The sequence below is a fragment of the Chiloscyllium plagiosum genome, chromosome 25 (assembly GCF_004010195.1).
Source record: "Chiloscyllium plagiosum isolate BGI_BamShark_2017 chromosome 25, ASM401019v2, whole genome shotgun sequence".
In the NCBI taxonomy this organism is placed as follows: Eukaryota; Metazoa; Chordata; class Chondrichthyes; order Orectolobiformes; family Hemiscylliidae; genus Chiloscyllium; species Chiloscyllium plagiosum.
The window spans coordinates 27,440,356-27,446,355 of NC_057734.1; positions in this window are offsets into that span (position 1 = coordinate 27,440,356).

Sequence of the window (6,000 nt, forward strand, 5' to 3'; positions counted from 1 at the left end):
CGTCTCCATTCAAGGCCAACCTTCTTCATCAGCTGCTGTTGTGGTTTAAAGCCCAACATTAACTGGTGGCAGGAGTTGGACAGACAGCACTGGGACTGATGGCAGACCATCCCTCTGACAGACCATCACCAGGAAGTCCCTTCCTGTCACTTTTCAATTATCTTTCCTCATTGTGTACTGCTGTAAATGTGGCAGGGAGCAGAGAATCTTCTACTGTGTGGTAACCTTCATAGGGTTTCCTTCTTTCTGGACTTGCCTCTGATTTGCTGAATGCCTTCCCTCACGGTGTGTTAGGGCTACTCAAGGCTGGTTGCCTTAACAGAGTCCCAAATGTTCAGGAAGTTGGGCTTTTATTGCTTTAGTTGGGCTGTAATTCAATGGTGGTCAGTTCTGAAAGCTGTTGATGACACAGCAGTGAAGACTGGTACATTGCAAGGTCCAGGACTGGGTGCTGAGGTACATACTAAAGCTTTGGACAGTATCTACAGAGGCTCAATATGAAGCGCCCTAGCGTATGTCCTCCCACCAGTACACTGAAGAGCATGGACCCATGGAACACTCCTTAGACTGTATATACCAGAGGAAGTTTGATATAAAATGTATCTGAATATAGTAAATAAAATCTATAATTGTAGGTGTAGCAAGCCATCTCAGAGTGACATGTTCTCAAGAACAGTCACTAAACCTGAAACATTAACTCTGATTTCTCTTTACAGATGCTGCTAGACCTGCTTAGATAGAGTCATGGAGTACAGAACAGAAACAGATCCTTCGCTCCAACTCAACTATGCTGACCAGATATCCTAAATTAATCTAGTCCCATTTGCCAGCATTTGGCCCTCTAGACATTTCCTATTCATATACCCATCCAGATATCTTTTAAATGTTGTAATTGTGCCAGCCTCCACCACTTCCTCTGGCAGCTCATTCCATACACGCACTGTACTCTGCGTGAAAAAGTTACCCCTTAGGGTTTGTATCTTTCACCTCTCACCTTAAACCCATTCCCTCTACTTTTGGACTCCCCTACCCTGAGGAAAAGACCTTGATTATTCAAAGTTAAAAATCACACAATACCAGGTTATAGTCCAACAGGTTTATTTGGAAACACTAGCTTTCAGAGCGCTGCTCCTTCATCAGGTGGTTGTGGAGAATAAGATCATAAGACACAGATTTCATAGCAAAAGTTTACAGTGTGATGTAACTGAAATTATACATTGAAAAATATTGGATTGTTTGTTAAGTCTCTCATCTTTTAGAATGACCATGTTGGTTTCAATTCTTTCAAATGTAAATCTCAGAACCGGCACCTCCAAATCATTGACTATTCACTATATCCACGCCCCTCATGGTTTTATAAACCTCTATAACCTCAGCCTCTGATGTTCCAGAGAATATAGCCCCAGTCTATTCAGCCTCTGTTCATAGCTCAAACCCTCCAACACTGGCAACATGCTTGTAAATCTTTTCTGAACCCTTTCAAGTTTATCAACATCTTTCTTATATCAAGGAGACTAAAATTGAACACAATATTCCAAAACTGGGCTAACCAATGTCCAGTACAGCTGCAACATATCCTCCCATATGCAATGCACTGAACAACAAAGGCAAACATCTTTTATCACTACCCTGTCTACCTGCGACTCCACTTTCAAGGAACTACGAGCCTGCATTCCAAGGTCTTTTTTTTAATTTCAAAAATATACTTTATTCATAAAATTATTTGGATCTCTTTACAATTGGTCATGCCATTCTTGTGCACACATTACATTTTTTTACATACAGACATCAAAATTTATTTTTCCTACATACAAGTCTGTACATTTACTATCCAGCTCTTCTGCTGAGGCGTCAGTGGAGCCCAAATGACTGGGTGGGCACACTGTACTTCTTAGGCAGGCAGATATTACACGGTGGTCTTTCCCCACCGCGCCTTGGCGGCAGCTGCCCCAGGCTTCAGCGCGTCCTTCAACACCTAGTCCTGGACCTTGCTCGGGACGAACCTCGACAAACACCACTGCATTCCTCTCCAGACTTCTTCTGCGTAGGCACATTCCAGAAGGAAGTGTGTGACAGTCTCGTATCCCCCGCAGCCGCTTCGAGGGCAGCGTGCAATGCGGCAGAGAGTCCGGGCGTGCATAAAGGATCTCACAGGCAGAGCCCTTCTCACCACCAGCCAAGCCATGTCTTGGTGCTTGTTGGAAAGTTCTGGCGATGGGGCATTCTGCCAAATGGCTTTGACAGTCTGCCCAGGGAACCGCTCGACAGGATCTGCCCTCTCCTTTCCCTAAGGGTCTCAAGGACATGACGTGCTGACCACTTCCTGATGGACTTGTGGTCAAAGGTGTTTTTATTTATAAATTTCTCCACGAAGGACATGTGGTACGGAACGGTCCAACTACTCGGAGCGTTACGCGGCAGCGAGGCCAGGCCCATCCTTCGCAACATCGGGGACACCGTAGAACCTCAGTACGTAGTGACACTTGATGTTTGCGTACCGGGGAACCACGCACAGCTTGATGCAGCCACACACAAAGGTGGCCATCAGGGAGAGGGTCGCATTAGGTGTGTTTTTTCCCCCATTGCCCAGGTTTTTGTACATTGTGTCCCTTCGGACCCGGTCCATATTTGATCTCCACATGAAGTGGAAGATGGCCCGGGTGACTGCGGCAGCACTGGTTCTGGGGATAGGCCAGACCTGTGCCACATATAACAATACTGAGAGTACCTCACACCTGATGACCTGTTTTTTCCCGCGATGGAGAGCGACTGTTGCTCCCATCTGCCTAGTTTCTGGCTCATTTTCCTGATCTGCTCCTCCCAGGTCTTGGCGCATGCCCCAGCCCCACCAAACCAAATACCCAGCACCTTCAGGTGGTCGGTCCTGACAGTGAAGGGGATAGAGGATTGGTCGGCCCAATTCCCGAAGAGCATGGCCTCGCTCTTGCCTCAGTTTACCTTGGCCCCCGAGGCCCGCTTGAACTGGTCACAGATGCACTTGAGTTTGTGCACGGACAGCGGAACCGAGCAGAAAACGACGACGTCATCCATGTACAGGGAGGCCTTAACCTGCAGGCCTCCACTGCCAGGAATAGTCACCCCTCTCAGGCTTGCATCCTTCCTGATGGATTCGGCAAATGGCTCTATGCAACACCCAAACAAGGCAGGAGAGAGAGGGCAGCCCTACCTGACTCCAGATCTTACAGGGAAGCTATCTGATTCCCACCGATTGATTGAGACTGCACTGACAATGTTGGTGTAGAGCAGTCTGATCCAATTACAGATTCCCTCCCCAAAGCCCATTTTGGAGAGAACATCCCTTATATATGTATGCGTTATCCTGTCAAAGGCTTTCTCCTGGTCCAGGCTTATGAGGCAGGTGTCCACCCCCCTGTCCTGCATGTAGGCGATCGTATCCCTGAGGAGTGCGAGACTCTCAGCGATCTTCCTGCCCGGTACAGCACAGGTTTGGTCAGGGTGAATCACCGACCCCAGAGCAGACCTGACCCGGTTGGCGATGACCTTTGACAAGATTTTGTAATCTGTGTTTAATAGTGAGATTGGTCTCCAATTTCTAATTTCCTCCATCTCCCCATTCTGCTTGTAGATGAGAGTGATGATGCCTTTCCTCACGGTGCCGCCAGAATCATACTGACTTACACCTCCAGTAGGTCCTGGCTGATCAAGTCCCAAAGAACAGAATAGATCTCGACCGGTAAGCCATCACTTCCGGGAGTTTTATCCTTTTCGAAGGACTCGAGGGCCTCGGTCAACTCATCCAGAGATAGTGGTTACTCGGATCATTTTTTTAATTTCAAAAATACACTTTATTCATAAAATATTTTGATGGTCTGTACAGTTGGTTATGCAATACATACGTAAACATTCCATTTCTTTGCATACAGAGATCACAATTTATCGTTTGTATATACACGTCTGTACATTTAACAATCATATATCCATATATTTAGCAGAGGTGTCAGCAGAGCCCAAATGACTGCGTGGGCCCCCTGTTCTTCTTAGGCAGGTAGATGTTACACGGTGGTCTTTCCCCACCGCGCCTTGGCGGCATCTGCCCCAAGCTTCAGCGCATCCCTCAACACGTAGTCCTGGACCTTGGAATGTGCCAGTCTGCAACACTCAGTCGGGGTCAACTCCTTCAGCTGGAAGATCAGCAGGTTTCAGACCGCCCAGAGAGCGTCCTTCACCGAGTTGATGATCCTCCAGGCACAGTTGATGTTCGTCTCGGTGTGCGCCCCGGGGAACAGACCGTAGAGCACGGAGTCCCGTGTCACGGTGTTGCTCGGGACGAACCTTGACAAACACCACTGCATTCCTCTCCAGACTTCCTCTGCATAGGCACATTCCAGAAGGAGGTGTGTGACAGTCTTGTCCCCCCTGCAGCCGCTTCGAGGGCAGCGTGCAGTGCGGCTGAGAGTCCAGGCATGCATAAAGGATCTCACAGGCAGAGCCCTTCTCACCACCAGCCAAGCCATGTCTTGGTGCTTGTTGGAAAGTTCTGGCGATGAGGCATTCTGCCAAATGGCTTTGACAGTCTGCTCAGGGAACTGCTCAATAGGATTCGCCCTCTCCTTTCCCGAAGGGTCTCAAGGATACTACGTGCTGACCACTTCCTGATGGACTTGTGGTCAAAGGTGTTTTTCTTCATAAACTTCTCCACGAAGGACAGGTGATACGGAACGGTCCAACTACTCGGAGCGTTCCGCGGCAGCGAGTCTAGGCCCATCCTTCGCAACACTGGGGACAGGAAGAACCTCAGTACGTAGTGACACTTGGTGTTTGCGTACCGGGGATCCACGCACAGCTTGATGCAGTCACACACAAAGGTGGCCATCAGGGTGAGGGTGGCATTGGGCGTATTTTTTCCCCCATTGCCCAGATCTTTGTACAGCGAGTCCCTTCGGACCCGGTCCATCTTTGACCTCCAAATAAACTGGAAGATGGCCCGGGTGACTGCAGTGGCACAGGTTCTGGGAATAGGCCAGACCTGTGCCACGTATAATAGCAATGACAGTGCCTCACACCTGATGACCAGGTTTTTTCCCGCGATGGAGAGCGACCGTAGCTTCCAACTGCCCAGTTTCTGCCTCACACTTACTGATACGCTTCTCCCAAGACTTGGCGCACGCTCCAGCTCCCCCGAACCAAATACCCAGCACGTTCAGGTGGTCGGTCCTGACGGTGAAGGGGATCGAGGATTGGTCGACCCAGCTCCCGAAGAGCATGGCCTTGCTCTTGCCGCGGTTTACCTTGGCCCCCGTGGCCCGTTCGAACTGGTCACATATGCACATTAGTCTGCGCACACACAGCGGATCCGAGCAGAAAACGGCGACGTCATCCATGTACAGAGAGGCCTTAAACTGCAGGCCCCCGCTGCCAGGAATAGTCACCCCTTTCAGGCTCGCATCCTTTCTGATGGACTCGGCAAATGGCTCTATGCAGCACACAAACAAGGCAGGAGAGAGGGGGCAGCCCAGCCTGACTCCAGATCTTACAGGGAAGCTATCCGGTTCCCACCCATTGATTGAGACTGCACTGACAATGTTGGTGTAGAGCAGTCTGATCCAGTTGCAGATTCCCTCCTCAAAGCCCATTTTGGAGAGAACATCTCTCCTATACCTGTGTGATATCCTGTCAAAGGCTTTCTCCTGGTCCAGGCTGATCAGGCAGGTGTCCAACCCTCTGTCCTGCACGTAGGCAATCGTATCCCTGAGGAGTGCGAGACTCTCAGCGATCTTCCTGCCTGGTACAGCACAGGTTTGGTCAGGGTGAATCATTGACCCCAGAGCAGACCTGTCCCGGTTGGCGATTACCTTTGACAGAATTTTGTAATCCGCATTCAACAGTGAGATTGGTCTCCAATTTTTGAGTTCCTCCCTCTCCCCCTTCCGCTTGTAGATGAGGGTGATGATGCCTTTCCTCATGGATTCACTCATGGTACCTGCCCGAAGCATACTGACATACACCACCAGCAGGTCC